Genomic DNA, 11,089 nt, shown 5'->3' on the forward strand with positions numbered 1-11,089 from the left:
AGTTCACATAGAACTTTAAGATTTACTAACTACTTTCCTTACAACAAGTCTTTTGAGGCACATTGATCAAGAATTGTAACCCCCATTTTACAGAGGATACTGACCTGCAGAGAAGTTAGACAAGATGGTCATTTGACCAGTAGGATTTGAAACTAGATCTCCTGACTCTGAGTCTGATATCCTTTCTAGTCCATTACATTGCCTCTTTAAGATGAGCTCTTGGACTCTCCTCTCTGCCTTACTCTTCCTAAATCTAGTTTTTATCTTCATTGTGTGTCCTTGGCTGGGCCTGACTCAGGTCAGTTCTGTGATAACAAAAAAGATACTTACTTAGCCCTAGCAAGGGAAAAATATTTAACAAGTATATGCATGGAAGACACCAAGAGCTGATTCCCCTGAGTGAAGATTTCCTACCTCTGAGTTGCCCATCATGGTCCATCAGCCATGCAACAGAGCATAACTATTGTGGTTGTTTTGTACTTAGATGACCAACAAGTATTGTGAATAGCCTGAGCCTTTAGTCCCCTGAGCCAATTATGTTTTTTTTTTGTTTTTTTTTTAACCCTTGTAGTTCGGTGTATTGTCTCATAGGTGGAAGAGTGGTAAGGGTGGGCAATGGGGGTCAAGTGACTTGCCCAGGGTCACACAGCTGGGAAGTGGCTGAGGCCGGGTTTGAACCTAGGACCTCCCGTCTCTAGGCCTGACTTTCAATCCACTGAGCTACCCAGCTGCCCCCTGAGCCAATTATGTTTTAAGAATGGTTTAAATTCCTTTTAAGAGAAACTAGCGAAAAGGAAAAGGATGTATGTGTTGAAAAATACTTGTAGTAGTTCTTTTTGTGATGGAAAACAATTGGAAATTGAGAGGATACCCATCAACTGGGGAATGACAAAACAAGTGGTGGTACATGATGGTGATGGAATACTATTGTGCTGTAAGAAATGATGGAGGGGATAGCTTCAAAAAAATCTGGGAAGATTTATATGAGCTGATGTCAAATGAAGTGAGCAGAACCAGGAAAATATTGCATGTAGAAACAGTGATATTGTAAAAATAATTTACTGTGAAAGACTTAGCTACTCTGATCATTACAATGATCTATGTTAGTTTCAAAGGATTCATGATAAAAAACCGCTATCTACCTCCAGAGGGAGGTATCCCTAATGAACTTGGTGAAAATGGAAACATTTTTCCTACTTTATTTTTCTTGCTTTATTTTATCTTTCAAAAATGGCTAATGTGAAAATGTTTTGAATGACTTTATATGTATGATGGGTATCGTATTTCTTGCCTTCTCAGTGTATGGGTGAAGGGAGTTGAGAGAGAGAGAGAGAGAGAGAAAGAGAGAGAGAGAGAGAGAGAGAGAGAGAGAGAGACAGAGAGTCAGAGACTGAGAGACAGAGAGAGATAGAGAGAGTCAGAGACAGAGACAGAGAGAATTTGGAAATGAAAATAAAAATTAAAAAAATAGTGGTGGGGAATTAGGATATTGTTCCCACTACACCATGATCTCTAATCCCTCTAATTTCCCCTCTTCTATCAGTCTGGTTGTTTTTTTTTCCCTTCACAATCTTTAATCTTGACCCTTGGGTTGACCAGTTGAACTACACATTCTCCTTTACCATTGAATCCATTGCCTCCTTGTTCTTTCACTTGTCATGGTTTGCAAAATCTTAATCCTGGATTATCTCCACCATCTGCCTTCCCTGCTTCTATTCACATGCTTCTGAGTCATGCTGGAGAAGTCAAGTAACAGTAACGACTTAGTATACTCTAGGAGAGTATTCCCACTGGCCCTTCTCTCTCAGGAAAAATGAAATATTTCTCTACCCTTACCACTCTGCAGGGTGTGTCAGCTCCAGGCTGTCCACACTGCCCTGTGGGCTATGTACACTGAGCTAAGGACCAGTATAAAATAGCATCTACCTTCAAGAAGGTAATTTCCTAGCAGTATATACTTCAATAAATACTTCAACAGGTCCATTTCTCACAGGTGGAAAAATGTGACCAGGATAAGAAGACCTTTGGGTGAATATTGATGGATGGACTGATGTCACCCAAGATAGAAAACTCTAAGGATCTGTCCCAAGACTCTTCCCTGGGTCCTATTGGATCATAGAGCTAAAGCTGAAAGTAGCCTTGTACATTGAGTACAACTTCCTCATTTTACAGATAGGGACATTGAGGCCCAGATAACTTAAGCAACTTACCCAGGATCATATAACTATTAAGTGTCTATATTCATATAACTGGTAAGGAAGTTTATGATTTAAAGCCAAGTCTACATAACTCCAGCCTCAGTGTTATATCCACTACTCCCTGCTGCCTTTCTTATCTTATCAATCCATCAGTCAATAGATGATACCATAAAATGAGGATTGGAGACTTGGGGGAGTAAGGTATAGTAGAAAGAGCATTGGCTCTAGAGTCAGAAGATTTGGGTTCAAATCATGTCCCTGAAACTTACTCCTATTGGACCTTAGATAAGCATTTTAGCCACCTTCTGTTTTCTCATGTTTTCTCATCTGTAAAATGTGGGGGCTAGACTAGATGGCCTCTGAGATTTCTTCTGGCTTTAAATCTATGAACCTGGGAGCATCAATTTTAGAAATGTTACAAAGCTTATATTTTGAATGACAGCTTCAGGATTCAAAACATTCTTAACAGGCTGAAATGGATGGATTCTAACCAAGAAATTGAAATTTAACAGGGAGAAATGTGAAGTTCTGGACTTAACTTCAAAAAAGCCACGAGTTAAAGTATACAGTGGGGAAGATGAGTCTTGACAGAGAGACTTAAGGGGGCTTAGTAGACTACAAGTTCAGTATATTTCAACAGTGTGGCTTGGCAGCCCAAAAAGTGAATATGACCTTAGTATGCATTTGCAGACATTTTGTCTCCAGATTGTTAGAGGTAAGAAATAGGGTCACTGTCCTCTGCTCAAATCAGACTATTATATGGGGTGTTTTGTTCATTTCTGGGCATCTTATTTAAGAGGGACCTTGGCAAACTAAAGTGGATCCAGACGAGAGCAAATAGAATATGAGGGATCTGGAAACCATATCATATGAAGAACAGATGAAGGAGCTGGGGATGCTGAGTTCAGAGACTAGAAGTCTTAGAGAGTACATGACAACTTTCTCCAAATAATTGAAGGGAATTAGATTTATTATGTATTATTTCAGAGGGTATCATAACTCATATTTAGAAAGCATTTTGATGGTTTGTAAAGTGCTTTCCTTCAACAACCCATCGAGGTAGGTGCTATTACTATATCCATTTTACAGATTAGGACACTGAAACAATGAGAGGTGAGTTGATTTATAGGATCATAGATTTAGAGCTGGAAGAGAATTTAGGGGTCTTTGAGTCTTTATAGGTCATCATATTATAATTTTAGAGCTGAAAGGAATCTATGAGATTGAGTCCAAGCCTCATATTCTACAGATGAGAGAACTGAGGCACAGAGAGATTAAATGATTTGTCCATTGAGCGCATTTGTAAGGATCAAGGAATCAATTCCAGGTCATCACAAATCCATACCCATCATTCTGACTTTGTAGCCTGTGTGAAGAACAGGGGCCAATGAATGAAATTTGCAAGGAGGCAGAGTCCTTTGCAGTTTGAACTTCTTTTAAGTGAATTAAGTTGCCTTGGGATATAGCACATTCCCAATCAGTGGAAGGGATCAAGAAGCTGAATGACCAGCTGTTGTCAGGGATACTATAGAGGAGATTTCTATGTTGGCTCAGAAGCTTGATTCAAAATGGTTGCTCAAGTCCCTTCCTCCTCTAAGATTCAGTGAGAGTGTGAAAGGAAATGTTCCATCTCTGTCTTGGGGCCAGGTCTTTGGGGAGTGTTTTTTTTTTTTTTTTTTTTTTTTTTTTTAAATAAAACCTCAAGTTTGGGTCTGGTAAAAGGCGTGGGCAATTTGACAAGTTCTTATGAATCAATTCAATTTTGGGGTAAGCTTCCAATGATTAGAGCTGTCCAAATGTCTACTAAGCTGCTTCCAAGGGGTCAGCAAGTTACCCATCTACAATGGCAAAGAGGAATGAGGCAGTTTCTACTCAGATAGTTTGGACTAGATGCCCTTTCTGACCTTTTTAATCCTAAAATGCTGCATTTCTAGTGTGCTCTTTGAGAAATGTTGCTGCTGCAGACATAGAGGTCAACCTGTCCCAGCATCCACTTCCTTTTCACATTGGGGGGAGTGTCCTGGAATGTTCTGAAGCCCCATTTTTAGTGGAAAAATGAAATATGCATTTAATTCTGTAGAAATGTGACACTTACTTTCCGACTTTATTTTTCTCCCTTCTTTTGGGTCTTTGCTAAAGCAGCTTGGCTACAGGCTCCCTGGATGCTGCCTCAAGGCTATGGAGTGAGAGTTTTCAAGCATTACAGGCACAGATGTTTTGGAAATCTAAAAAATTTAGATTTTGTCCAAAGCAGTGGTCTGGAAGTGATGACCTGTTTCCAACTGACGTGGTGAGCCTTTTCAATTCAAAAATTCTACACATGCCCAGAGAACAGTTTTAACTCCTTGGTATGACTTTCCTATGATACATACTTTGATATAGTTATCATTGCTTTGTTAGGGAGATTTGGAGACTGTTATTGTGATGTCTGGAGCAGGGAGGTGGCACAATGGGTAGAGTACCAGACCTGGAATAATTAAACCTCATCTTTGTGTGTTCAAATCTGACCTCAGAAACTTACTAGCTGTGTGACCCTGGGCAAGTCATTTAACCCTATTTGCCTCAGTTTCCTCATCTATAAAAAGAACTGGCAAAGGAAATGGTAAGCCACTCCTGTATCTTTGCCAAGAAAAATCTCAAAAGAGATCATGAAGAGTTGGACAAGACTGAAACAACTGAACAACAACAACATTGTGATATTTTCAAAAGAAAGTCACTTAACAAGGAAAAATATATCTTTAGTTTGGAATAGTGAACAGAATGCTGGATTTAGAGGCAGAAGGTTCTGAGTTTAACTCCTACCCCAGACTGTTACTAATTCTGTAACTTTGGGCATTATATTTAAACCATCATAGTCTCAGTTTTTCTAATCTGTAAAATTAGAATTTGCTAATTTCCCAATATAAAATAATTTTCCCTTTTTTTTTTTTGTAAATCATCAAATGGGTTGTTATAAGGATAATGGCAAATCTTATCTTTTTTGAAAAATCTCACTGTATCCTACCATTCCCTCAAATTCTCATCTTTCCTTTGGCAGCCAAACTCCTAGAAAAACTCTCTCCCTTCCTGCCTCTTCCTTTCTCATTCATTTCTTATTTCTGACCTCATCACTTGATTGAAGACCACCTCTTTCCAGTTGCCAATGTTTTCTTACTTGCCAACTCTGATATCTTTTTCTCCATCCTTCTCCATCTCATTCTCCATTCTCATCTTTTCTGCATCATTTGATATTTTATGCTATTAATTTCCCTTTACTTTCTGCAATTTTCTGACACTATTCTCTCTTGATTCTCCTCCTAGTTGTTTGATTGCTCATTCTTAAATTATCTTGCTGATTCATTTTCCATATCATTACTACTAATTATGGGTGTATCCCCAAGACTATGCCTTGGGCCTTTTTTCCTCATCTCTCTAGTCTATAGTCTCCTTTGGTGATCTCATCTGCTCCATTTCTATGCGGATAGACTCCCAAATCTATATATACCATCTCAGTCTCTCCTGAGTTCCAGTCATACATCTTTAATTGCTTATTGGATATTTTCCCTCCCCTGCAACATAGCTTCCAACCAAACTACCCTCAATGGACCAACATCCTTCCAGTCACCCTGGTTTGCAAATTCAGCATTATCCTTGATCCCATACTCTCCTCTTCATATGTACAATCAATTTTCAAAATTTATTTCTACTTCCATAATTTCTCTCACATCTACTCCCTTCTTTACTTATCTGGCTATCAGTCTAGTTGAGTGATGACTGAATTCCTGAAATAGCCTTCTAATTAATTTTCCTGACTTAAGTTGGTCCTCTCTCTAATCTATCCTTTACAGTAGATGCCTAAATACAAGCCTGACCATGTCACTCCCCTGCTGGACAAAATTTCTTCTTGACAAATTTACCTATGTCTGAAACTTGCTTAGGAAGGTCTAGGTTCAAGTCTCACCTCAGAAACATACAGCTCTGTGACCCTAGGCAAGTCCCTTAATCTCTGCCTCAGTTTTTTCATTTATAAATCAAAGGGTTTAGACTCAATGGTCTTGAAGATCGCTTCCAATTCTCAATCTGTGATGCTGCGATCTCTGACCCCTCCTTTTTTCATCATCAACATTCAATCTCTCAACAAGTCCTTATTGATATTTTTTTCATAGTATCTCTTACATTTGCATTCTGTATTTCATTCACACCACTGCTACCCTAGATCAGGCTCTCATTAACTTCTAGAAAAATTATTGTATGCAACAGCATGATGACTGGTATCCTTTCCTCTAATTTATTCCTTTTTCTTTTAAACCCTTATCTTCTGTCTTAGAATTGATACTAGGCATTGGTTCCAAGGCAGAAGAGCGGTAAGGGATAGGTAGTTGGGGTTAAGTGATTTGCCCAGGGTCACCCATCTAGGAAGTGTCTTGAAGCCACCTTTAAACCCAGGACCTCCCATCTCCAGGGCTGACTGTCTATCCACTGAATCACCTACCTGCTCCTTCTCCAGTTTATTCTTACTATATTCTACCTTATACACAATTGGAACTATTGTCCCCAAACCTTATTAATTACTCAATAATCTACACTGGCTCCCTGTGTTGTGTGTTATTCCTGTTGGCTCCTAGAGGAGCATAGGGCCGCAACCATCTCACACCAACGGACTCTGTTCTGGGCAATTTCCCCCAACTGGACATATCTTTGCCAGGTCTGTTTTGGCCTTCCGACTTTCCTCCTCCCTGGTGGATTCCAGCTCAGTGCTTGTCTGGCAATGTTGTCCTCCAGTTTTCGTAGTGTGTGTCCTATCCATCTCCACTTTCGTTTCTTTATGTCCTGACTGATGGGATACTGAGTTGTTCTTTCCCAGAGTCTGGCATTGGAGATCTTTTCAGGCCATCTGATGTTCAAGATGTGATGTAGACATCTGTTAACAAAGACTTGGAGTTTATTGGTGTTAGCGCTCGTCACTCTCCAGCTTTCTGATCCATATAGGAGGACGATTGGTATTGAAGATTCGGAGCTTAGTGACGAGGGACAGTGCTCTGGAGGTCCACACAGATCGCAAGGTGTTAAATGCCTGTCTGGCTTTGTTGATTCAGCTTCTGATGTCCTCATCTGCCCCGCCATCTTTACTGACTATGCTACCCAAGTAGGTGAAGTAGTCCATCTCCTTGATGTTTTCTCCCTGTAGTTAGATTGGCAGGTCCTGTCTGCTGTTGACTGTGATCACCTCAGTCTTCTTCTTGTTGGTCTTCAGACCTGTCTTCTCCGCTTCTTCAGAGAGTCATGCAAGTTTGGATTGCACATCCTGCTGCTTGTGAGAAAGGAGACAGATGTCATCCGCGAAGTCTAGGTCCTCTAGCTGCTTGGTAAGAGTCCATTGGATGCCCGCGTTGCTGTCCTTGATAGTTCTTCTCATGATCCAGTCTATACACTGGCTCCCTATTACCTAAAAATCTGAATATCCTCTTCTTGTACTCCAGGTCTATCCTGGCACTGGCTGCTCCACACATTCCCAAGAGATTACCTTTTAAGTTTGTCTTCTGTAGACTTTTTATGTAATATAGACATAGATATAGACTATATCTGTAGCTACAGATGATTAGATAGATAGACAGAAAGATAGATAGATGATGGCTAGACAGAGAGACAGACAGATAGAAAGATAAATAAATGGATAGATAGGCAGACAGATAGAAAGATAAATAAAAGGATAGAATGACAGACAGATAGAAAGATAGATAGATAAACAGACAGATAGAAAGATAGATAAGTAGGTAGATAGATAGAGAGACAAAGGCAGATAGAAAGACAGATAGATGGATAGGTAGACATATAGATAGATGATAGATAGACAGATAGACAGACAGATAAAAAGATAGATAGACAGACAGACAGATAGAAAGATAGAAACTCCCTGTAGAATTTAAGCCCTCTGAAAGTTCCTTTTTCTTATCTCCCCAACACTTAGCACAGTGCCTGGTATATAGTAAGTGCTGAATATGTGCTCGTTGGTTGATATATGTATTATATATTTAGAAATAAAACATGTACATAAATATAATATATATTTCATATATTCTGTTGTTCAGTCATTTCATTTGTGTCTAACTCTTCGTGATCCTAATTGAGGTTTTCTTAGCAGAGATACTGGAGTGGTTTGCCATTTCCTTTTCTAGTACATTTTACAGATGAAGAAACCGAGGTAACAGGATGAAGTGACTTGCCAGACCACAGAGGTAGTAAGTGTCTGAGACCAGTTTTGAATTCAGGAAGATGAGTCTTCCTGACTCCAGGTTTGACCATGCCATTTAGCAGTTCATGTTTCATTTATACATAAATGTATATGTATATATTATATAAAACCTTAGGGAATTACTTGAAGGAATGGAGAGGTTATAAACTACTTACACAATCAGAGCTACACAGCTATTTTCCTGTCTTCAGTGCCAGCTCTCTGTCCACCATTCCACACTGTCTCAAAAGATTATGTAAGTGTATATCATTACTAATTAGTATTGCTATTATCACAGTTAAAATTTTGATTTAGACGTGATTTTATCATTGCAAGGAGCTCCACAATGAGGCAACTTCCTGTACAACTGGAACTTGTCAACTGTTATGCAAAATTATAGCCTTATAAATGACACTTGGAATATATAGCATCATTGCCATTACCATCTTCATCATTATCCTGTCACTTTAAGATCTTTGTTTCTACCTTATTTGTCTACATTAATGTATTAATGGCATCTTGATAACTTTTGATCAAATAAATAATGTAATGTGCTTTGTAAACTTCAAAGTGTTATGCAAATATCAGCTATTGCAATTATTTGAAAAAAATTTTTATGTGTTAAATAACTTCCTTGTTTTCTGTCAGATTATAGACTACTTAAGGGCAAAGACCTAATTTATTTCCTTTGACTTCCCTTTGAATGTAGCCTAGTGTATTGTTCAGCATCTAATGACCATTCAAAAATGATCATCGACTCTTAAGAAGCTCTTCTTTTAGAGAGACCCAAAGGAATAGCCAATGCTCTGGTGAAAGCAGGACTTCAAAAGGAAGACCAGTAGACTGATGGTAGCAATCTACAAACAGAATCACAAACCAGTGTTTAGATCTGGAAGGGTCCTTGGATATCACTGACTTGATCCCTCAAGTATCATGCAATAATGTCACAGTGGCTGCCTTGCTCATATCCTAGTATTTTAAACCCATTTTCTCCTTTCCTTAAATGTGTTCTCTTCTTGCATTAGAATATAAGTAACTTGAGAGTATTATGCTGTTTTTATATGCTCTGTGCTTAACATGTTACCTGGAAGTTAATAAGTAATTAATATGTACTTTAATTTAATTAATATGTACCTTAATTTAATTAATATGTACTTTAATTTAAGATCTTATCTCTTTACCATTTAGTCAAAGCCTCCCCTTTTTTAAACCCTCACTCTCTGTCTTAGAATCGGTAATGTGCTTGGGTTCCGAGGAAAGAGGTAAGGACTAGGCTATGGCAGTTAAGTGACTTGCCTACAGAGCTGGGAAGTGTCTAAAGTCACATTTGAACTCGGGATCTCTCATCTCTAGGACTGGCTCTCAATTCATTCAGCCACCTACCTGCCCCCTAAGCCCCTTATTTTTACAGATAAGTCAAGTCAGAGGAAGAGGAAGGGACTTTCCCAAGCTCAGATAGGAAATAACAGAGGTAGAATTTGAAGCAAGGTCCTCTAATTTGGAGCCATTACTCCTTCCACAAGGCAATGCTGCATTGGCAACCAAATAATTGGGATGAGAAGATAGGTAGATTCCACCTCCCTTTTCTCAAGAGTCAGAACAAACAAGCATTTGTAGTTAGGTGTCACCATTAGAGCCAGTGTTTTCTTCCTCTAGAGTAGGGCATGCTTCCCTCTTCATTTCCCTTTAACAATATTTATCATCTGACTGGCTATTATTTCTATGGGAAACTAGTGAGCACAGTGGTTAAAGGGCATAGCCTGAAGTCAGGAAAACTCATTCATCTTCCTGAGTTCAAATATGGCCTCCAAAACTTACTAGCTCCATGACCCTGGGCAAGTCACTTCATCCTCTTTGCCTCTGTTTCCTCATCTGTAAAACGAGTTGGAGAAGGAAATGGCAAACCATTCTAAGTATCATTGCCAAGAAAACACCAAATGGGGTCATAAAGAGTTGGGCATGACTGAAAAAAAACAAACCCAAACAACAATTTCTTCTATGGCCTCTAGGTTGTCACTCCCCAGAGTCTGGTAGCTCTCATAACTTTCACTCAAGCATATCTTGAGGTTGGTGAGTGCTTTCTACCCACTCCCTAGGATGGAGAATGCAGGATATTGGATACAGGATGCAGGATGCCTGGGAGTGTGAGATAGCAGTGAAGTGAATTCATGCTGGCTGCCATTCTATCCTACCTTTATAATGCCCCTTTGCTTTGTACCATTTGGAACCCTCTTCTATTGTTAATAAGCTCCCTTGGCCTCTTGCCATCTTCCTTCTTGCTTTCCTTACATCTTCTGCTATTCATTAAAATGTGGATTTTTCCTGAAGGCATGATAATTCTTAGTACCTTAGTACCAATGCTGGCTTCTCTTCTTCCTTAAATACTCCTGTCATAATTTGGAACTATGCCCAAAGGGCTTTAAAAGACTGTCTGCCCTTTGATCCAGTCATACCACTGCTGGGTTTGTACCCCAAAGAGATAATAAGGAAAAAGACTTGTACAAAAATATTTGTAGCTGTGCTCTTTGTGGTGACAAAATATTGAAAAATGAGGGGATGCCCTTCGATTGGGGAATGGCTTAACAAATTGTGGCATATGTTGGTGATGGAATACTATTGTGCTCAAAGGAATAATGAACTGGAGGAATTCCATGTGAACTGGAATGACCTCCAGGAATTG

Source organism: Gracilinanus agilis, chromosome 4, assembly GCF_016433145.1.
Source record: "Gracilinanus agilis isolate LMUSP501 chromosome 4, AgileGrace, whole genome shotgun sequence".
Taxonomy (NCBI): domain Eukaryota; kingdom Metazoa; phylum Chordata; class Mammalia; order Didelphimorphia; family Didelphidae; genus Gracilinanus; species Gracilinanus agilis.